Genomic DNA, 24,766 nt, shown 5'->3' with positions numbered 1-24,766 from the left:
GTCGCTCCCTAAGTTGTATGGCCGTCAGAACCATACCACCACGTGGCGCTGACTTGCATTGCACAGGGGTAGCGGCCCCAAAAGCTGATGTGGTCTCCGCCATTGATGACTCAGGACTCAGCGACAGGTGTGAGATCTTCTGGGCCGCGGAGAAGCTGATGTGGTCTCCGCCATTCATGACTCAGGAATCAGCGACATCTGTGAGATCTGCTGGGCCGCGGAGCTTTGACGGGCACGTGGAGTTCCCACTGGTAGACACTCCGGTGACAGCAGGTAATTATTTGTTCATGCCTGCGCAGGGGTGGCAGTGTCTCTCTCTCTCTCTCTCTCTCTCTCTCTCTCACTTCCCTCTCTTCACTCTCTCTCTCACTCTCTTCCTTCCTTTCCTTCTATCTCTCTCTCCCTTCTCCCTTTCTCACTCCCTTTCTTTCTTTCCCTCTCTTTTTCTCTCTTGAGTTTTTTTCCTTCTCTCTTTATCTGAGTCTCACTCCTCTGACATGCGCATTACACACGTCCTTATTTTGTGCTTTATTTTCCAGGCTGTGTCGTCGACATTGATGGACCCGAGAGGAGTCTTCCGCCTTGTTGTTTTGTGTTGAGTTTTTTAAATTTAAATAAACTTTTTGGTTGTTACTTAAGTGCTGTGTCACTCTTTCTCGTTCTTATTACTGTTATTTGGTGGTGTCCACCATGGTGTTAAATTTTGGGGCAGTTATAGCGGGAATACTGGTGATGTCTGCAGTTTGCACCAGCTTCTGAATAGTGTGTTAGATTTATCTCAACTTTAGTTGCATTAAAGTGCTGATAATGAGATGCAGAGTAGGCATTCCCGTGCAAAAACACACGTGGTGCACCTTTGCGATCTATTCTAATTACTAAAACCCTGTATTGAATTCCACTGTGGTAGTGGGTGCATTTACAGTGTACACACAAAATCAATAAAGAAATCTCATTGTATTTATATTGAGTGGGAATAGTGGGTCAGGTTCTGGATCTTGACGGGATACACTGCCCAGCTCGTATATTTTTCTGTACACGAAAAAACCACATCACAACTTTCACAACGAAAGCCAAAAAGTACGAAGCAAAACAAATTCCGGCGATAAGCCACATTAGCACCAGAGATTTTACACCAGCTTTCTGCTGGTGTTAGGCAGGACGACTACCTGCAGCATGAAAAGGAACACAGCCAAGAGCCACACCTGAACACCCACAGGTGCCATAGAGTCAATGAGCATGATACACGGTTACCCATGAGGGCCATAACACTCCTGGCAACAACCCCAGGACCGCCAATGCCCCCGAACTCGCATCTGAGCAAGTATGTCTGTGTGGTCATTGTGTTAGCATGATAGGCACTGGTCCTGCAACATCACAGTGTGCTGTCTTCTGCGGACGTTACCATGTCACCTCAGCGTTGACAGTGAGCCTACATATGTAGCTACGCACGCATCCTCCTGCATGCACAAGCGGCAAAGGGAACGGGGTGTCTCACGCATGTCCGTGTGCAAGAAGTGCGGTAAGTGTGTCTCTATGTTCTGCTGTGTCCACCACAAGGGCCGCAGCTGTCGATGTTGTAAAGTGGCATGAACCACCTCCAAACGGCAGTGTCATGGTGTGATTGGAATGCCGCAGGACATGCGCCAATAGGCATTACAAAGGTGTGCCATAGGAGTGCACGGGATACAACAGCGCAGCGCACAAAAGTCTGTGGGCTAGTTGGAGGGAGGAGCAGCTGTTTGGCAACGTATCACACAGTGAACCCGCCCACGTGCCACGTGCTGATCATCTCATCCTTGATGACCAGGGTCGCAGACATCCCACAACACCCACGACCGGCCTTTGGACACATCCTGTATGAATGCACCTGGAGAAGTTACTGTGAGGATGAAAGGTTCTTTGTCTGAGCTATCTTGCGCTAACACATCTGCTGCTCGGAGAGGGAACTTGCAAGTAGCCAGCCTCCCTGACAGATACGATAATATTTGCATCTGTCTCCCACACTACCCACTGCCCAATTTGAGAACAACAAGTGGACATCCCACACTCAAAAGTCCTTTGTCGTAGTTAGCATGCGTGAAATGGCCATCACACATACTCCCACCACAACCCTGCCCTGCACCCATTGCACACAGACCAGGCTCATTGCACCAAGCTGTGCCATTTCATCCACAAGACTGGCACACGGCAAGCCAGTGCAGCTACAAGCAGAGCCACTGACGCATAGCAGGGCATCCTGAACACATGGTCGACTCCATTCATGTCCACCTATACCTTGCACGTCTGCTGCATGTCCTGGGTGCACTGCCTTTGCAAGTGCTGTGGATCACTTACCAGCACCATATACAAGTAACCGTGTTCCAAACAAAACTTCCTCCTACTACGTATAAAATATTGCTGACGCTACTTGGACAGGTGTGGCACAGCACCCAGAGCACATGACGTCACAGCATAGGACACACAGTTTGGGCTCACAGTTTCATCCCCGAGTCCAGCAGCAGCTCAATTTACCAGCATAACACTCTAGGCAATACCCCAATTAATTTCCGTACCCCGTACTTTCAGACCGGTAGGGGTCAGTAGTTCAGCGCCTTTATCCCTGAGTCCAGCAGCAGCTCAGCTTACTCCCCCAGCGCCATCAGACCCGCATGAGTGAGTAGTTTGCACTTTCCAAATACTGAATTGATTTGATACGCACAAATTTACCTTCGCACTCACTGTATAACACCCCCTAAACGCCATACACAACTTACAATATTCGAAACAAAGTTCCTCCGAGTAGGTATAACTACATGCTGACACTACTTGCACAGATGTGGCACAGCGGCCAGAGCACATGACTTCACAGCATATGACACACAGTTTGGACTCACGCTTTCATCCCCGAGTCCGGCAGAAGCTCAGCTTAGCAGCATGAGACTCTAGACAATACCTCACATATTTTCCGTACCCCAGCAGTTCCAGACCAGTAGGGGTCAGTAGTTCATCCTAGTAGGTATAAATACATGCTGACACTTCTTCCACAGGTGTGGTGCAATGGAGAGGGCACCTGACTTCACAACATAAAACACACAGTTTGGGCTCACGCTTTAATCCCCGAGTCCCACATCAGCTCAACTTAGCAGCATCAGTCTCTAGGTGATACCTCACTTAATTTCCGTAGCCCAGCACTTTCAGCCCGGTAGGGATAAGTAGTTTGCTTCGCCCCCCTGTGTAGCACACCCTAAACACCCCACAGAGGTTACAGTGCTCCTACCCTCCTCTCTCCTCCTTTTTTTGCCCTTTTTTCCCCTTACTCCCTTCAACAGAATCACAAAATGGCTGCCAACACTTCCTAGTTGCAACCGCTCACACCGCTCGCAGCCAATAAGCAGCAAGCTCGTGCTTGTGCTTGTAACGTCTCAGCCAATCAGATGGCAAAATTCAGAAATATCGATATCTGTAAATATCGCTATTTCTCCAAAACTACTGATCAAATTTACACCAACTAAACAAAAGTGTGCTTTCTAGACCAAGACCCTTCTCCCTGCCATATTTGGAGTAATTCCGTTCACCCGTTTTACCTGTAGCCTTGTCTAAAATTTCCTATGGAAATTAACATGGAGACCCTCCTTTTTTCTTGTTCCCCCCAACGAATCACCCCCAAGCATTCATCATAGGAGCTGATATGAACAAAGAATTAGTTTAGAAAAGTTCATGAAGATTCAACAAACGACGCCAAAGTTAGAAGCCAAACTAAAATTGCTCTTCCTATCGACCGCCAGTAGGTAATATATATAATATATATATATAAATCACAGAAGATCCTCTGTCAACTTGCAGCATTGTTAGCGCTCGCATCCGCCGCAAAGAAACGACGAACCACCAAAATGCAGGCAATTTAGCATTTTATTTCTGTTTGCTCTTGATTACGCGTTTCGGGCACCACTTGCCCTTGATCACATGAGATATATATATATATATATATATATTACCTACTGGCGGTCGCCAGTAGGTAGTTATAGTTAGGACCCTGTTTCCATAGGAAATCCGCAACATTCTATTTGGAATAACTTTGGCGCCGGTCGACGAATCCTCGCGAAATTTTCAAAATAGGTGGGGCGCTACGCTCCGCTCCTACCCTGAAAGTCTCGGGGGGATTCATCCAGCAGGGGCCGAGAAAAAAGGGGGGTCCCAAAACGCGTTTTCCCCATGCATTTTTCCATAGGACCTTTAGACACAGCTACAGCCCGAACGGCTGAACAGAATTACTTGAAATTTGGCAGAGAGGTAGCCATAAGGTCAAGGAAGTGCCTTTTGCAGGTCTGGTGTAAATCTGTTCAGTATTTCCTGAGAAAATAGCATTTAAAAGCATATATATATGTGGGCGGAGCCTAACCACACATCTCATCCTGAGATCTGATTGGCTGTCAGCACTTCATCCAAGAAGTGTTGGCAGCCATCTTGGGACCAATATACATGATAGCACCTCATTAAAAAGCATTGCAGTTGATAGAAGGTTTTAAGACTTTAGTTACATTATAAATCATTTGTTGATGGTACCATACTCATTTTCGGAATTGTGGTATGTTCTAAGGTGATTTCACCATGTGAAAAAGCCTTCTGCTGGGATATCATGATTGAGAGAAAAATATTTTCTCATGCTTTTTCCACAGAGGTTTGGAAGGTGATCTATAGGCTAAACTGAGAGGTTATTTTCTGTAAATTCACATTATCTTTCTCAGTCATGCGAGAATGAAGTCTGACATTCTCAGTAAAACATGTACATCCAACAAGGGCAGAGACTGTCAGTTGATTCCTTTGTGTTCTACTGCAGCTTCCCAGAGTGTTCCAAAGAACTACTAGAGTGCTAACAGTCCTACTTATGATAAACGTATGGCACACCTGAAGCCATCTTGCTTGGATTAAAGTGGTAACTCTTAAAACATTTAATTTAAAAAGGAACAAAATGAGGGGGTTCATTTTTCCATAAAAAGTATGATTAGTGCTGCAGAAAGAAAAATTAGGGCACATTTTGAGTGACTTCTCAAATCCTCTTCTATTTCATTAAAAAATTCTGACATGCAGACTGAAACATGCACTTTCAATACCAGCAGCAGTTTTCCCTGGTGAGCAGTAGCTTTACTACAGTGATCTAATGAGCAAAAAGAGTGCTAACATTCTGAATTTATGGCAAATGTGTGACACATCTGAATGCCTTCTTGATGGAATCAAAGTAAAAAACTGAAAGTATTTCCTACTGAGGAGACTGCAGTAAATGAGGAAATTAGGAAACTTCATAACAAATAAGTCTCCCAAGATGGCCACCAGAGACAAAAGAGCCCAAATGTAGCCCAAATATCACCCAGATGTAGCCCAAGTATAGCCCAATGACAGAATGTCCCAGAATGTTCTTAAAAACAACTAGAGCGCTTACTGTCTTCATTATGACAAAAGTATGGCACACCTGAAGCCATCTTGATTGGAATAAACTGGTAACACTTAAAACATTTAATTTAAAAAGGAACACAATGAGGAGGTTCATTTTGCCATAGAAATTATGATTAATGCTGAAGAAAGAAAATGAGGGCACATTTTGAGTGACTTCTCAAATCCTCTTCTATTTCATTAAAAAATTCTGACATGCAGACTGAAACATGCACTTTTAATACCAGGAGCAGACTTCCATGGTGCAGTAGTTTTACTACAGTGATCTAATGAGCAACTAGAGTGCTAACATTCAGAATTTATGGCAAATGTGTGACATATCTGAATACCTTCATGGTGGAATCAAAGTAAAAAACTGAAAGCATTTCCTACTGAGGAGACTGCAGTACATGAGGAATTTAGGAAACTTCATAACAAATAAATCTCCCAAGATGGCCACCGGAGACAAAAGAGCCCAAATGTAGCCCAAAATCACCCAGATGTAGCCCAAATATAGCCCAATGACAGAAGTGTGCAAAACACTTATTATTTTGTGTTTTTGCAGTGTTATATAGTGCAGACTTGTCAGGTATTGGAGTGCTTTACATGAGCATTGGTTACATCACACAAGAACAAATTCATTTTGGTTGTAGACATGGGGAGACTAAGTGATTTGACCAGAATCACAGAATGTCGAGCTGAAGCAGAAACTTCAACCTGGTTCCCCAGTTGCAAAGTCTGCAGTTCTGGAAGTAACACCACATCCTCTCCCCTAAGTGCAACATTTAATCAAGTGGTCAACTGGATAAAAAAACATAAAGATAACAAATAATTTAAAAGTGCTTTGCCGCTATTTGAAAACTCAGAAAATATGTCCTTATTTTAGTCTTTTAGAGCACTAACCATAATTTTGATGCCAATAAGACCCTCTCATATATGTAATTTCTAAAGGAAATGCTCTAGGTATTACAGTTTTGATTACATCAAGATGATGTCAGGCGTTCCACACTTTTGTAATAAATATAGAATGTTAGCAATCTAGTTGTTCATTAGGATACTGTTGAGAGGCAGAGGCCAGGGGCACGGACTCTGAAAATTGAAGGCAGGTAGGAGGGTGCAAAGGCAACAATTTAACCACACTGAGTAGGCAGGAAGGGCCGTGGAAGCACAACAGACTATGGAGGGCAGTGGAAAGGGGGGCAGGGGCAACAAACCAACAATACAGGACTTGCAAGAGAGGCTGTTGGAGGGAAGATCTATTACGGGTCAAGGAAGCTAGGGGCGGTCCCCAGATCCCCGGGAGCCACCACAGAACTGAGCAGGAGAGTGAGTCAGGGACAAAAGGGGCACCTTAATTTGAGCCGGGGTGCCTTAGGAACGCTTGCTCCAAAAATGAAGAAAACAGACATATGAGACATGGAATTGGAGGCAGAATACAATGGCAGTTTAATGAGAAGATGCAACTTCAAAGAAACCGCAGAATAGAGACATAAAGTACAAAATACAGAATCCAGATAATCATACAGCTGTCATAATATTCTCTGTATCTCAATTAATGTACTGACAGAGAGAGAGAAAACAGTGCACATCTATAAATGCATCATGAGAAACAAGTTACACCAAGGAAAATGTTACCTAGGAACACTCACGTTTACTCTTAGAGCAAGCATTCCTGCAATTACAATACAAAATCTTTTAAATGCAAAAGTAAAGAGAACAATGGTTAAACATAACATGACATTTCATATAGGTAAAATAGAATAAGATACTTCAAGCAAAGCAGAGCAAGACATTTTAAGCAAAGGAAGACAAGAGCTCCCAGCTCTTGGGGAAAACCTGCACTGCCTGTTAACCTACATACAGACGGCGAGGTAGTCCGTCGATATCTGTGGGTGCTCCCTTTTTATATCATTTTGTGGGCTCCTTTGCACGCTACATCTACCTACGTATGCTACCCAAAAGCTTCGTCTGCAGATTTTACCAGACATTTCGTCATTTACCCACTTAATGCTGACAATGGACTGGGTGAAAAGGTCAGTCTCTCAGGCCAATCGCTTATCGTAAGTTCCATAGAGCAAGCAGAAAATAATGGGTATTGTACGGGAATTCAATATATTCATGTATAAAATCTCCTCAGTTCTCCTAACTTGACGCTCTGCGGTTGCCACTTCCTTAAAAGCGGGAAACCTGCCCAGGAAGCAAGTACCAGTCCAGGATGCAGCCTACTGTATGTCGACAGCTTCAGGGGGATGTTGAACTTTGATACCGAGCACGGAGCACTCGGGTAGGGTGGGGGCTACTAGTTTGGATCAGAAGGCCTCGCAGACCTGCCTTCAGACTGCTATACACTAAAATTGCAGAGCTATGGTCAATTTAACAAAGAGGCCTACATATTGAACAGAAGGGCCTACACAGGGGTTTTATGCTGGCTGAGTGGTAAGGATGTCTCAGGATAATTATATAGCAACACAGGACCCGCTGGTCAATTTAATACGGCCTACAAATGCAGCTGGCAGGGCAAGGACAAGGGTCTCATACTTCAGGTGTGGACAGAACGGGCCAGGGGCCCCCTGTGATACAAAATCTACCCTCCTTCAAGGCTGTTGCAATGTAATAGACCATTGTGGGCAGAAGGAAGAGGCAATGGTAGTACAACCATACATGCCAACAGACCCGATTCAGCCAGGAAACGTCCAATGTTTTTAAGCACAAATGGGCTTTATTTGATCTGTCTCCTGTCTACAATATCCTCTTTTTCAATGTAACTCAAAGGGGAAAATCAATACCCCAGTTTTTTTTCAAAATCTCCCTCTTACCAAGTTCAAAATGTTCGCAAGTATGGTACATTGGATCATGGAAGGAAATGGGATAGGGACATGGACTTGGATAACAGAGGACAGGAGGGACATGGAGAGGTGCACCAAACTGACCCTGCAGGGCAGGCATCAGGGTTTGCAGCAGCACAATACACCACACAGGGCATGCAGGACGGTAGTGCAGCACAACAATCCATAGAAAGCAAGAGGGAGGGGACAGGACCATGCACATGGACAACAGAGAACAGAGGGGCAAGAGGCAATGGTAGCTGGCTGACCATAATGGACAGACAGGAGAGAAAGCTGCAGCATAACAGACCATAAAGGGCAGGAGGGACGGATCAGGGGCATTACAATGGAACAGACAAGCCAGGAGGGAGGGAGTAGGGCTGGGGGCAAGGGGGCAGGGCAGGAGCAGCAAGATAGCCATGGAGGTCAGGCAGGATGGGCACTAGAAGCAAGACACACCATGAAGAGCAACAGTGAGACTGTGATGGCATACACACAGCCCATGGAGGGAAGGTGGGAGGGGGTCAGGGGCAGCTAACTGACCACACAGGGAAGGTGGGAGGGGCCATGGCAGCACAGAAGACCATGCATGGCAAGTGGGAGGGTTAGTGGCAGCACAATGGCTATGATGGGCAAGAAGGAGGGTGGAGGGGCATGCACAAAGGACGATGGAGGATAGAAGAGAGGGTCAGGATCTGTGCATATACAAGAAAGTTCAGGGGAAGGGACCTCACAACAGACCACACGGGGCAGGCAGGAGGAGCAGTTGCAGCACAACAGACCAGGGAGGGCAGAAGGGTGTGGCAGTACAATGGACCATGTAGGACAGGAGGAAGAGGATAGGGGCATGGCATGTGGACAGGCAGGGTGGAGGTGGCAGGGACAGGTTACAGTCATCTGACAATGCTAGGCAGGTGGGAGGGGAGTGGCAGCTCAACAGAACACTCAGAGTAGATAGGAGTGGCAGGTCCATGGGACATGGTGGGCAAAAAGGATGGAGCAGGGGCATGCACAAAGACATCGGAGGGCAGGGGGAAGGAGAATAGGGGCAGCAAGCTAAGCACAGAGTTTAAGCAGGAGGTCAATGATGGGGCATAGAATTGGGCAATGGAGGGCAGGAGGAGTGGACTGGTACATCATACTAAATTGAGGGCAGTGGCAGCACATCAGACCATGCATGGCAGGAGGGAGGAGGCTAGTCCATGGATTCACACAACAGAGGATAGGGAGGAAGGGGATGGGGCAGCAAGCTAACTGTTCAGAGAAGGCGGGTATTAGGAACTTTATTGTTTTTAAAACATTGTGTCTGTGCGAACTACTTAAAATATGAACAAGTATGCAGCATAATCTCACTTTTATTCAGGAAGAAGAGGACGTTTGTGACTGTGACTCCGGGCTCACTTGGCAGAAACACCCCCTGACCCTCCACCCCCTATCGCAAAATGTAATGCCCGTGAAAAGGGTAGGTGAACACAGTGTTATATAGAACATAGTCCTGAGAGCACGATTGAAAATGAAAACTAGATATAGTGTATGGTATAAACTATGCACCAAAAAGTGTGATATAAGATGAACCGGGCGTGAAATATAATATGCAATACATTGTGCGCAATGACAGATTCATTGGAGAGCGCGAGATAGCACAGGCACTAGCGCGTGCTATGCGATATGCGCCTTGGAGTGTAATATGCACAGGGCAGTGTTGTGTAACCTAACTAGTCTCTAAAGTTGTAATATAAAATATGTGCTGGGGAGTGTAACGTTGCATATGCACTGTGACAAAGATATGGATCCCAGATTGTAATATGTATGGCATAGCACTGTGCGTTATAACATAGGCATCGAGAAAGGCACGTTAGATGGGGCAATATAACCCGTGCGGAGACAAGTGTGGCATGACATATACACAGGGTGGTGTTACAGTGCACATGGGCTAGAGAGTGTCATAGCATATGCACTAGCTAGTGGAATACAACACAGAGGTGTGTGGCACTCGGCAGGCAATGGTGGGTGTAACACAGCATTGGGCTCTGTCAGGAGCACGCTGTGACTCTCAAGTGATGTTCGTCCCCTTTCCAGAGAGTAAAATAAAAAGTATTACACATCCGGCAGTGGATGTGTGTTTTATTAACCGTGAGGGGGGTTTCTTGCATAGTTTTGGTCGAATTTTTGTCGAATCCCCTTTGAATGGCTTGGTGTGCATGTGTATTAAATGTGCCCGTCAATAGCTACCCATGTTTGTATAAATAAACGACAAGGGTGTCTACCAGGATTAGGCACGGTAGGGCATCAGACATGTCAGAGCTTCACTAGTGGTGTAAATACATTCCACGTGGTTTCATTGCATGCATAGTCGACTTTTAATGAATATCACGCAAATCGTCATGGTGATAGGTACGTACGGTTTGTCCAGCATGTCCTAGGTGTGTCTATAAATATATATTTTTAAAAAATAATAAAAAACAGTGGCCGGCCCTGGGGATTGGGGTCAAAAAAATATAATTAGGAGACTGGCCCTGGGGGATGGGGTCATCAGGGCCAATAAATTAGAATAAGAAGGGGAACCAAACAGCCCCCCTTCTTAAAAAACTAAAATAAATAAAAGACTGGCATCGTGCCGGAGGCCATGCCCCCTCCGTGCAGCACTCTGCAAACGCGCCCCCAACAGGCATCTCCAGTATGCGCCAGGGAGCTGCGCTGCAGCCAGGTGTTCTGAGGCCAAGCCCCTTTTTACACCTCTCTGCAACGCAGCTCTGTGGCGCTTACTGGAGGTACCTAGTGGTCTAGTTTGACCCTAGGGACCCTTAGGATTCAAGGGGACTTAATCTCTCAACTTAGAACAGCCACAGGGCGCGTTTACACAGTGGTGAAGGGAGGGGACGGGGCCTGAGGTGACGTGTGCAAACACGCACTATGGCACGTTTTAAATTGGGGATATAATTTCCCTTCAATACTGAGGGCCCCTGGGGGCTAACTAGCCCACCAAGTGCTTCCAGTAAGCGCCACTGAGCTGCATTGCAGAGAGGTGGTCCAGGCCGTGCCACTTTTTACACCTCTCTGCAACGCAGCTCTGTGGCACTTACTGGAGGTACCTAGTGGGCTAGTTGGACCCTAGGGACCCTCAGGATTCAAATTAACTTAATCTCCCAACTAAAAATGCACACAGGGCGTGTTTACACAGTGGTGAATGGAGGGGACGGGGCCTGAGTTAACGTGTGTAAAAACGCCCTGTGGCCTGTTTTAAGAGGTAGTTTTAATCCCCATGCCCTATTATATACTAGGGGCTTACAGAGGAGGTCATGCTAATCACAGGGGGACCCCAACGCATAATGTTCCCTAGTGTATGTAGGTGTTTTCACTGTTTTCGAAGTGTCTTTTAACATAGCACTGGCTCTAGGACTGGTTAGTCAGACTCAGTTACCACCAGTATCCGTCTGAAAAAGTTGAGGGTACAGGATGATTTTGCAACAAGGCTTCTTTCTGCTCTTCTTTTTGTTCTTTCTGCACGTTATCCTTCTTCCTGCACTTATCTTCGTATTTGAGGACTTCTGTTGCTTCTTTCTGCACTTCTTTTGTTTCTTTCTGTGCATTTTTTCTTCTTTCTTCACATGTCCTATCTCTGTAGGCATAGTTAGAAATTAGCATTTAAAAAACCTTTGAAATTCACAGAAAAAAACATAGGTTTCAGGCACGTTATAGTTAGGAATTAGCATTTAAAAAACCTCAGAAATTCACTGAAAAAAACATAGGTTTCAGGGGTGTTATAGTTAGCTGGACTTTTCACTTGTACAAAATCATTGAAATTCCCCCGTTATAGTTAGTTCAGCTAACTATAACTCGCGCGCCCGCAATGCACTGCTGATGACGTCACATATTACATCACTCATGACATGGTCAGTGACATCACTCATGACATCACTGATGACATCTCAAATGACATCACTGATGACATCACTGATGACATCATCCTTGTGATAGAGTGGCAGACCTCCTCTCACCCTAATATAACCTTTGATACACACTTTCAAAAATAGAGACTAAAATTTTCAAAACAATGGACATACCAATACCAGTTACAACAACCTCTTCAGTAATTCTAAGATCCACATACACATCCACTCATTCACCAACAGTCCTATACAGTCACTCATACATGTACTCACTCATCATATGTACTCATACACCTATACATCCTGTTACACAATGCCACTCATCCATAGAGTTACTCACACACATAGTCACTCATGCTAATAAAGAATCAAACATACATTTACTTGCATATACAGTTATACACACACCACCATACTTACTTCTACGGAAACTTACACATACTTAGTCTTTTAAACAATCACTTATAGAAACACATACTTATTCATACAGGAACTCTTTCAATCTCTCACTCTCACATATACTCACATATATACACCAATAGTCACATATACTAGTTTAAAACATATGTAGTTACTCATAAAGACACTATTGAGACAGTCATTCACTCACTAACACACCCATACACACACTCATCCACCCATACAGTCCTGCACACATGCTGCGTTCAACCCATACAAACAGTAAGTCACTCATTCATGCACCTATGCACTACGTAATACCCCCCACCGAACCATGCAGACACTCAGACTGATACTCAAAAAACCAACTAATAACCTATATAGACACCCATGTAGCTACTCACCAACCCATGCAGCCACTTATACACAAAGTGAGAGACTGATACAGATATTTACATATTTAAACATTACTCACTAAGCCATGTATTCACTATGATACACTTAATCAGTCAGTTACACAATCAATTTTTCAAAAACAAATCATCCATTTAGACACTTATATACCCATTTATTCTTCCATCGACCTTGAGATATACATATATAAAACATATTTAATTTTCAGAAAAACACACATTCACTGGATGATGTCATCAGTGATGTCATCAGTGATGTCATTTGAGATGTCATCAGTGATGTCATGAGTGATGTCACTGACCATGTCATGAGTGATGTAATATGTGACGTCATCAGCAGTGCATTGCGGGCGCGCGAGTTATAGTTAGCTGAACTAACTATAACGGGGGAATTTCAATGGTTTTGTACAAGTGAAAAGTCCAGCTAACTATAACACCCCTGAAACCTATGTTTTTTTCAGTGAATAACTATAACTACCAGTAGGTAGTTATAGTTAGGACCACGTTTCCATAGGAAATCCGCAACATTCTATTTTGAATAACTTTGGCGCCGGTCGACGAATCCTCGCGAATTTTTCAAAATAGGTGGGGCGCTACGCTCCGCTCCTACCCTGAAAGTCTCGGGGGGATTCGTCAAGTGGGGGCTGAGATAAAAGGGGGGTCCCAAAACGCATTTTTCCCATGCATTTTTCCATAGGACCTTTAGACAGGGCTACAGCCCGAACGGCTGAACAGAATTACTAGAAATTTGGCAGAGAGGTAGTCCTCAGGTCAAGGAAGTGCCTTTTGTAGGTTTGGTGTAAATCTGTTCAGTAGATTCTGAGAAAATAGCCTTTAAATCAATATATATATCTGAGCCAGCTTACGGTGCGCTTACGGTACGCTTACCGTACGCGTACGGTGGCGTGCGCGAGCGCGATTCTGATTGGCTCTTAGATCTTAGTAAACATTCGAATCGGCCGTAACCAGGAAGCGGCGGCCGCCATTTTCTCTCTCGCACTGAGAGTGATTTTTAAAATATAAAGCACAAAAACATGTAAAGGGGCTGTTTAGACAGCTCCCACACACATAGCCATGTTTAGGGAGTCCCCAAAGATCCCCCAAGGCCAAAAACCGAATTTTGATTTTTTCGCTAATTTCACCGATTACGCTTACCGTACGCGTACGATAAAAAATTATAAAAAAACAAAAAAGAATCCACACTCTCCCCACCCCGTGTGCAATTGGTGCCCGAAGGGCAACAATTGTGCATTGCTTATTAAACATGAGATAAACTAAAATATTTAAAACAAAAATAATAAAAAATAAAATTATCCACACTCTCTCGACCCCGTGTGCAAATGGTGCCCGAAGGGCACCATCTGTGCATGGCTTATAACTTTTACGAAAAATTAAAATAGTATCTTTTAAAACGAAGTGCATCATATGTCCTCCATGTGCGCACGGTGCACGAAGTGCATCGTGCGTACATGGCCCATCTAGCGTAACGGCACTAACTGCGTAAAGTGGGCGCGCGGTGCACGAAGCGCACTGCGTGCTCACTGTGCGCGCACGGTGCGCGAAGCGCACCGTGTGCGCACGGAACGAACTGCGTTAAGTGGGCGTGCACGCCACGAATGGCGTAAAGTAACTTAGCATTTAAAAAAACGTACAAATTCACTGAAAAAACCATAGGTTTCACACACGTTATAGTTAGGAATTAGCATTTAAAAAACCTTGCAAATTCACTGAAAAAACCATAGGTTTCACACATGTTATAGTTAGCGGAAATTTTACTGATAAAAAACCAATGAAATTCCCCCGTTATAGTTAGTGCAGGCAACTATAACTCACGCGACCGCAATCTTCTGCTGATGACATATGTGTCTTTATGAAAAAAAAATATTTGTAATATATGTATAGCTAAAAATGTATGGAAGAAGACATGGGCAAATAAGTGTCTAAATACAGTATTAGCATCAGCAGAGGATTGCGGTCGCGTGTGTTATAGTTGCCTGCACTAACTATAACGGGGGAATTTCATTGGTTTTTTATCAGTAAAATTTCCGCTAACTATAACATGTGTGAAACCTATGGTTTTTTCAGTGAATTTGCAAGGTTATTTAAATGCTAATTCCTAACTATAACGTGTGTGAAACCTATGGTTTTTTCAGTGAATATATATATATATGTTCCCAAAAGCCTCTGAGCTTTAAAGACGCACTCCGTGAGGAATTGTTCAATTTGCAAATGATGTCCCTGACGTGTTTCAGTGCACACCTGCACCTTAATCATAGGGAAAGGCAAGTTGGAACACCAGAACTGGACTGCCAACATCTTTTTCCAGATAATTAACACGAACATTGGCAGAACAATCATTGTTGGACACCGGACCCACCAAAGGGGAAGAATTGTGGACTACCGCTCCCAGCATGCTGTTCACTGGAGAACACATGCATTAGAAAGGGTAAAAGATGTTGGCAGTCCAGTTCTGGTGTTCCAACTTGCCTTTCCCTATGATTAAGGTGCAGGTGTGCACTGAAACGCGTCAGGGACATCATTTGCGGGTCCGAAGAGCCGCTGCTGCGTCAATAAAGTTCAAGTTGAACAATTCCTCACTGAGTGCATCTTTAAAGCTCGGAGGCTTTTGGGAACATATATATATATATATATATATATATATATATATTACCTACTGACGGTTGCCAGTAGGTAGTTATAGTTAGGACCTAGTTACTATAGGAACATGGCAACATTCTATTAACAATAACTTTGGTGCCGAATGTCTAATCTTCGCAAAATTTTCAAAACTAATTCTTTGTTGAAACCCGCTCCTATGTTGAAAGTTTGGGGGTGATACGTGAAGGGGGGGCCGAGAAAAATGGTGGCTCCCAAAACTTGTTTTTTCAATGTTAATTTTTATAGGAAATTTTAGACAAGGCTAAAGGTCGAACGGTTGAGCATAATTACCCCAAGTTTGGAAGGGAGAAGGGGCTTGGACTAGAAAGCATGCTTTTTTAATTTGGTGTAAATCCGTACAGTAGTTTTTGAGAAATATCGAAATTTACAGATATCGATATTTGGGAATTCTGCCATCTGATTGGCTGAGGTGTTACAAGCACGAGCTTGCTGGTGATTGGCTGCGAGCGGTGCAAGCGGTTGCAACTAGGAAGTGTTGGCTGCCATTTTGTGATTCCGTTGAAGTGAGTAAGGGGAAAAAAGAGAGAAAAAGTGGGAAAGAGGAGGGTAGGAGCGCTGTGAGGTTTGTAGGGTGGGTAGGGTGTGCTATAGAGGGAGTGTGAAGCAAATTATTTATCCCTACTGGTGTGAAAGAGCTGTTTTGCCCACTGTGAGATGGTGCTGATGTGAGGTGCTGGTACACTCTGGGATGAAACCGTACATCTAAACTTTTAGCTGAGTGCTGAAAAGTGATGTGGTGTGGGCGCTGTCGCATAGTGGGCACTGTAACATATCTGTGCAGCTGGTGTTAGTATGCGTTTAGGGTTTAGCGGGAGTCGGAAGCAAATTACTTAGTGGTATCGGTATGAAGACTCGAGGATGAAACTGTGAGTGTAAGTCGTAAGTTTATTGCTGTGAAGTGATGTACTGTGGGCGCTGTAGGATACTGGCCGCTGTAGCATACCTGTGTAAGAAGTGGTAGTGTGCGTTTATTCTATACAGTGAGTGTGAAACGAACTACTCATCCCTATTGGTCTGACGAGTCGATTGTATTGTTTTAGGAAGCAGGAATAAAGGAATAATCGTGAAGAATATAATGCAGAATGTTGAAATGCCAGAGAAGGAAAATGGTAAAATGAGTTGTGTCTAAGTAAGTGGTTGTGTTTAATAAAGGGATGGAGTGTGAACATTATATAGAAAATGTCTTTATTTCAGTGCCTTAATTGGACCCACTGGTGCAAGAGCTAGGGTATCCAGCTGATGCAAAGGTGAACCACTTCTGCTGTATTCAAACGTAAGCTCCGCCATCTATGAATTGTATATTACATGTTACAGTTGCATGTGAAATAAACAATAGCTATTACACTTGAATGACTCTACATTCTATAAAGAAAATAAAGGTAGGATATGATTAACACATGTATCGTTTAAGAGAAGAAAGAAATAAAAAAGAAATTGCAAAATGTAGTCATCAAACTTTTTATGTACCTTGGCAGTGCTTTTTTGTAACAGAAAATTAACAATAGTAGAATAGTTAGCAATCTGTTGTACAGTAGATTCAATGTGGTGCATGTCAGAATTGGTACTAGTTCTACCCACATTGGATCTTTGAGGATGAATCCAAACATTTCTCTATTGAGAAGCACATTCTGTACCTTTGTAGACAACCCGTACATTATTGTCTTCAGCTGTTTCAAAAAGAATCTTGTGTAGAGAGCTAATGCATCGTGCTTAGACAAACTCCAATTGCTTCTGCTGTAGTCAAATCTAAGCTCCTGCATCAGTGAATTGCACATTATATGTTACAGTTCTATGTGACCTACAGAATAGCTATTAGACATGAATAAATACATTGTATAATGAAAATAAAGGTAGTTTACGATTACCACACTGTGCCAACCAGTTCCTAAACAAAGTTGTCTTTTTATATTTTTATCTTGAGGTTCTGAGCAGAGGCTGACTTTGAGTAAAATTGTGTGAAAGCGCTTTGTGAATAACAGGCAGGCAGAGAGGTGTGTGCACAAAGAATAGATGTGGTTTCTAAATGGGTGTCGGGTTTAGGTTAATTTTGGAAGTAAATAGCGTATTTGCATAGGCCATACATCACCGATTCCTGGTTAGACTGGAGACGTAGGGGGGAATAATGAGGATAGAGTTCAAATGTCTGAGTATGCTTAGAAAGTTATTATATCAAAGTAGTAGGATTGAAGTGTATTATAAAAGATGTAAAGGAAAAAGTCAAAAAAGATGGAAAAAAGATGGAAAAAAATCCATTCAAGAATAATGTGAGTTTCTTACAAGTCTTGGAGATTCCAGTCCAGAAGTTCTTCAGCTGCTTGAGATGCGTAATGTTCCAAGAGGCTATTGTTGCCATTGTGTGAGAAAAGCGAAGCGATCCAATTCATATCCTCGAAAGGACAGTAATGTTCCTCGAATGTTGGAGCGGTAATTTGAATGGGCAGGCAATCTGCGATGTTGTCAAAGGTCGCACGTTGCAGGAGATCTTTCGCAGCTGCGCAGAAATCCCATTGCGCTGAGATTCATTTTTACATTGCATTCGCCATTGCTCTGCTGCCAGAACAATCACGTTCATGGTTTTCAAGATACTCCATTACCTGCTGGATATCGGGAGCGATTGTTGAGATGTTGGCAAGGCATACATCCATTTGCCAGTCAAATGGGCAGGTTTTGCAATGAAACAATGGTTGTACGCATACTGCATAAGTGTAGATAAATGTTATGTTGTAGCTAGCTCCGATAATAGATAGAGGCAGGAAGCCAAAACGTTTCTCCATTTTTTTTACAGTATTGATGTAGCTTGGCGAAGAGGCATATTCTGTCGGACATAGTTGTTACCATAGAGAGCGTAGCCATTTCTAGAAGTAGAATTAGTAGTAGGATGGCCGCAAAGAGGGTGAGAATTATGGGCACTGTTCCTGTTATTCCAAAGATGATCGAAAGAATATCTGAATGTAGTCTGGTATTAAAAGAAGGACAGTTTGAAAGTGTGTTAGAAGGCTGTAGGAGACCATGTTAAAAAAGTGTGCCAGACCTTGAGTGTGACATGTGTTGAAAATTGTGTAACAATTCACAAAGTTTAATTGGTGGTTCGTATTTAAAAGGGAGTGTATTTTATTTGAAGTTTGTGGTATCTGCAGTCGATACATTTCTTTTGCAGAAGTGAAGGAGACTTCTGTTCTGAACAAAGGCGCTTTTAGTTTGGTTTGTTTCTTGAAATGTGTTTTCAAACTAGGAATTGAAGGCCAAGTTGAAGTTTGGGAGTTAGTTTGTGTGGGTGGGAATAAATATTGCCACAGGAAGTTACTGGGTTTGAAACAGTAAGGACATGCGGTATGCCTGCTCACATTCCGTAGGACTGTATGTTATTGAGAAGCAGATAACTGTTGTTAGAAAGCTGTGTGAATGTTGGTGTGATTGTGGGAGTTGGCGTCCTTTTAAGAAAGTACGCAAGATTGGTGGCTGTTAGCTTAGAAGCGTCGTGCAGTTGGACATTCTTGGATAGTAATGAATGACTGCCATTGTGGTCGCACTATTCACCTGTGAGAAAAACATTTGTATGCTCTTTAAGACAGCAATATGTAAATGGAATAAGCCACTGCTCGTGAATAAACACGCTACCTTATATAATGACATTCAACATGACAAACAACATGTGCACGTAGCAGTCTCAATGACACTATGTACTGTGGAAACCGTGGCTAGCCATGTACACAAACATGGCACGGCACCTATGCCTCACTATGCAGAAAGCGGGAAGAGATGAGAGCAAAGTATGTGCGAAGGTGGCAAGTAATTCTCGATTATAAAAGTATACAATGCAAAGTCTTGAGGGGATGTGCCGGACAGACTTGAGTATGCAGAGTACAGACATGTACATGTCAACATACACTGATGGTCTATTGAGTGAAGTGGACAGTGGACGCAACCATGATAGTACAGTCAGTAGGGAAGATTACTGAATGGTAGCGTGTACGTTCCTCCCCCCCCTAATGTATAGGGAAGTGGGCTGGCTCGCCACATGCAAGGCTAGCGTAGGGGTATGAATAAAAGGCACGTTTCTTTGGGTGTGGCTCTCTTCTGGATTGGTGAACATGTCTTCCAGATCTGCGCAGCTTACACCGCCATGAGGCTGGCGCTGTGAAGGAAGGTAGGTGCATGAATGATGCTCTCAGCCTGCTGGTACTCAGAAACCAAGCGGTACAAAAGGGGTGGTGATGGACGGAGCATCAGAACCAATCAAACACTCACTCCCAGTCAACAGATCTGGGTTTGATCCATCACCGTTCTTTAGCCCACTCTGCCACCCCAGTTCAGACATGGCCATATGCAAATCAGTCTGACCCTGTGCCTCATGGGAACAGTCCAGCCCGAACTGCCAAGCCATGTCTTCCCTGGACCGGAAACAAGCTTCCTAGGACCGGTTTCTGGCATTTCAGCCGTCTTCAGCCAGGCTTGCTTGAATCCAGTGGCAAAGTGAGCAAGGGACTCACGTCTGAGCATACCCTGCCAACTTATGGCGAACAAAGCGGTACAAAAGGGGTGGTGATGGACGGAGCATCAGAACCAATCAAACACTCACTCCCAGTCAACAGATCTGGGTTTGATCCATCACCGTTCTTTAGCCCACTCTGCCACCCCAGTTCAGACATGGCCATATGCAAATCAGTCTGACCCTGTGCCTCATGGGAACAGTCCAGCCCGAACTGCCAAGCCATATCTTCCCTGGACCGGAAACAAGCTTCCTAGGACCGGTTTCTGGCATTTCAGCCGTCTTCAGCCAGGCTTGCTTGAATCCAGTGGCAAAGTGAGCAAGGGACTCACGTCTGAGCATACCCTGCCAACTTATGGCGAACAAAGCGGTACAAAAGGGGTGGTGATGGACGGAGCATCAGAACCAATCAAACACTCACTCCCAGTCAACAGATCTGGGTTTGATCCATCACCGTTCTTTAGCCCACTCTGCCCCCCCTGTTCAGACATGGCCATATGCAAATCAGTCTGACCCTGTGCCTCATGGGAACAGTCCAGCCCGAACTGCCAAGCCATGTCTTCCCTGGACCGGAAACAAGCTTCCTAGGACCGGTTTCTGGCATTTCAGCCGTCTTCAGCCAGGCTTGCTTGAATCCAGTGGCAAAGTGAGCAAGGGACTCACGTCTGAGCATACCCTGCCAACTTATGGCGAACAAAGCGGTACAAAAGGGGTGGTGATGGACGGAGCATCAGAACCAATCAAACACTCACTCCCAGTCAACAGATCTGGGTTTGATCCATCACCGTTCTTTAGCCCACTCTGCCCCCCCAGTTCAGACATGGCCATATGCAAATCAGTCTGACCCTGTGCCTCATGGGAACAGTCCAGCCCGAACTGCCAAGCCATGTCTTCCCTGGACCGGAAACAAGCTTCCTAGGACCGGTTTCTGGCATTTCAGCCGTCTTCAGCCATGCTTGCTTGAATCCAGTGGCAAAGTGAGCAAGGGACTCACGTCTGAGCATACCCTGCCAACTTATGGCGAACAAAGCGGTACAAAAGGGGTGGTGATGGACGGAGCATCAGAACCAATCAAACACTCACTCCCAGTCAACAGATCAGGGTTTGATCCATCACCGTTCTTTAGCCCACTCTGCCACCCCAGTTCAGACATGGCCATATGCAAATCAGTCTGACCCTGTGCCTCATGGGAACAGTCCAGCCCGAACTGCCAAGCCATGTCTTCCCTGGAACGGAAACAAGCTTCCTAGGACCGGTTTCTGGCATTTCAGCCGTCTTCAGCCAGGCTTGCTTGAATCCAGTGGCAAAGTGAGCAAGGGACTCACGTCTGAGCATACCCTGCCAACTTATGGCGAACAAAGCGGTACAAAAGGGGTGGTGATGGACGGTGCATCAGAACCAATCAAACACTCACTCCCAGTCAACAGATCTGGGTTTGATCCATCACCGTTCTTTAGCCCACTCTGCCACCCCAGTTCAGACATGGCCATATGCAAATCAGTCTGACCCTGTGCCTCATGGGAACAGTCCAGCCCGAACTGGAACCCGTGCTCACTGCGCCACTGGAGTCAAGCTATCCTGGCTGATGACGGCTGATAGCCAGAAACCGGTCCTAGGATGCTTGATTCTGGTCCAGGGAAGACATGGCTTGTCAGTTCGGGCTGGACTGTTCCCATGAGGCACAGGGTCAAGACTGATTTGCTTATGGCCATGTCTAAACTGGGGTGGCGTAGTGGGCAAAAGAACGATGGATTTAACCCAGATCTCTTGACTGGGGGAGAATGTCTGCATTGTCAGCATTCCGTCCATCATTTGTTTGTTGTAACGCTTTTCACCCTAAGTGGGATGGGTATTCCCAGACGTGGGACCCGTGCTCACTGCGACACTGGAGTCAAGCTATCCTGGCTGATGACGGCTGATAGCCAGAAACCGGTCCTAGGATGCTTGATTCTGGTCCAGGGAAGACATGGCTTGGCAGTTCGGGCTGGACTGTTCCCATGAGGCACAGGGTCAAGACTGATTTGCATATGGCCATGTCTAAACTGGGGTGGCGTAGTGGGCAAAAGAACGATGGATTTAACCCAGATCTCTTGACTGGGGGAGAATGTCTGCATTGTCAGCATTCCGTCCATCATTTGTTTGTTGTAACGCTTTTCGCCCTAAGTGGGATGGGTATTCCCAGACGTGGGACCCGTGCTCAATGCGCCACTGGAGTCAAGCTATCCTGGCTGATGACGGCTGATAGCCAGAAACCGGTCCTAGGATGCTTGATTCTGGTCCAGGGAAGACATGGCTTGTCAGTTCGGGCTGGACTGTTCCCATGAGGCACAGGGTCAAGACTGATTTGCATATGGCCATGTCTAAACTGGGGTGGCGTAGTGGGCAAAAGAACGATGGATTTAACCCAGATCTCTTGACTGGGGGAGAATGTCTGCATTGTCAGCATTCCGTCCATCATTTGTTTGTTGTAACGCTTTTCGCCCTAAGTGGGATGGGTATTCCCAGACGTGGGACCCGTGCTAACTGCGCCACTGGAGTCAAGCTATCCTGGCTGATGACGGCTGATAGCCAGAAACCGGTCCTAGGATGCTTGATTCTGGTCCAGGGAAGACATGGCTTGGCAGTTCGGGCTGGACTGTTCTCATGAGGCACAGGGTCAAGACTGATTTGCATATGGCCATGTCTAAACTGGGGTGGCGTAGTGGGCAAAAGAACAATGGATTTAACCCAGATCTCTTGACTGGGGGAGAATGTCTGCATTGTCAGCATTCCGTCCATTAGTTGTTTGTTGTAACGCTTTTCGCCCTAAGTGGGATGGGTATTCCCAGATGTGGGAACCGTGCTCACTGCGCCACTGGAGTCAAGCTATCCTGGCTGATGACGGCTGATAGCCAGAAACCGGTCCTAGGATGCTTGATTCTGGTCCAGGGAAGACATGGCTTGGCAGTTCGGGCTGGACTGTTCCCATGAGGCACAGGGTCAAGACTGATTTGCATATGGCCATGTCTAAACTGGGGTGGCGTAGTGGGCAAAAGAACGATGGATTTAACCCAGATCTCTTGACTGGTGGAGAATGTCTGCATTGTCAGCATTCCGTCCATCATTTGTTTGTTGTAACGCTTTTCGCCCTAAGTGGGATGGGTATTCCCAGACGTGGGACCCGTGCTCACTGCGCCACTGGAGTCAAGCTATCCTGGCTGATGACGGCTGATAGCCAGAAACCGGTCCTAGGATGCTTGATTCTGGTCCAGGGAAGACATGGCTTGGCAATTCGGGCTGGACTGTTCCCATGAGGCACAGGGTCAAGACTGATTTGCATATGGCCATGTCTAAACTGGGGTGGCGTAGTGGGCAAAAGAACGATGGATTTAACCCAGATCTCTTGACTGGGGGAGAATGTCTGCATTGTCAGCATTCCGTCCATCATTTGTTTGTTGTAACGCTTTTCGCCCTAAGTGGGATGGGTATTCCCAGACGTGGGACCCGTGCTCACTGCGCCACTGGAGTCAAGCTATCCTGGCTGATGACGGCTGATAGCCAGAAACCGGTCCTAGGATGCTTGATTCTGGTCCAGGGAAGACATGGCTTGGCAGTTCGGGCTGGACTGTTCCCATGAGGCACAGGGTCAAGACTGATTTGCATATGGCCATGTCTAAACTGGGGTGGCGTAGTGGGCAAAAGAACGATGGATTTAACCCAGATCTCTTGATTGGGGGAGAATGTCTGCATTGTCAGCATTCCGTCCATCATTTGTTTGTTGTAACGCTTTTCGCCCTAAGTGGGATGGGTATTCCCAGACGTGGGACCCGTGCTCACTGCGCCACTGGAGTCAAGCTATCCTGGCTGATGATGGCTGATAGCCAGAAACCGGTCCTAGGATGCTTGATTCTGGTCCAGGGAAGACATGGCTTGGCAGTTCGGGCTGGACTGTTCCCATGAGGCACAGGGTCAAGACTGATTTGCATATGGCCATGTCTAAACTGGGGTGGCGTAGTGGGCAAAAGAACGATGGATTTAACCCAGATCTCTTGACTGGGGGAGAATGTCTGCATTGTCAGCATTCCGTCCATCATTTGTTTGTTGTAACGCTTTTCGCCCTAAGTGGGATGGGTATTCCCAGACGTGGGACCCGTGCTCACTGCGCCACTGGAGTCAAGCTATCCTGGCTGATGACGGCTGATAGCCAGAAACCGGTCCTAGGATGCTTGATTCTGGTCCAGGGAAGACATGGCTTGGCAGTTCGGGCTGGACTGTTCCCATGAGGCACAGGGTCAAAACTGATTTGCATATGGCCATGTCTAAACTGGGGTGGCGTAGTGGGCAAAAGAACGATGGATTTAACCCAGATCTCTTGACTGGGGGAGAATGTCTGCATTGTCAGCATTCCGTCCATCATTTGTTTGTTGTAACGCTTTTCGCCCTAAGTGGGATGGGTATTCCCAGACGTGGGACCTGTGCTCACTGCGCCACTGGAGTCAAGCTATCCTGGCTGATGACGGCTGATAGCCAGAAACCGGTCCTAGGATGCTTGATTCTGGTCCAGGGAAGACATGGCTTGGCAGTTCGGGCTGGACTGTTCCCATGAGTCACAGGGTCAAGACTGATTTGCATATGGCCATGTCTAAACTGGGGTGGCGTAGTGGGCAAAAGAACGATGGATTTAAC

This window comes from Triturus cristatus, chromosome 7, assembly GCF_964204655.1.
Source record: "Triturus cristatus chromosome 7, aTriCri1.1, whole genome shotgun sequence".
NCBI classification, from domain to species: domain Eukaryota; kingdom Metazoa; phylum Chordata; class Amphibia; order Caudata; family Salamandridae; genus Triturus; species Triturus cristatus.
Note: the sequence above shows the minus strand (reverse complement) of the source record.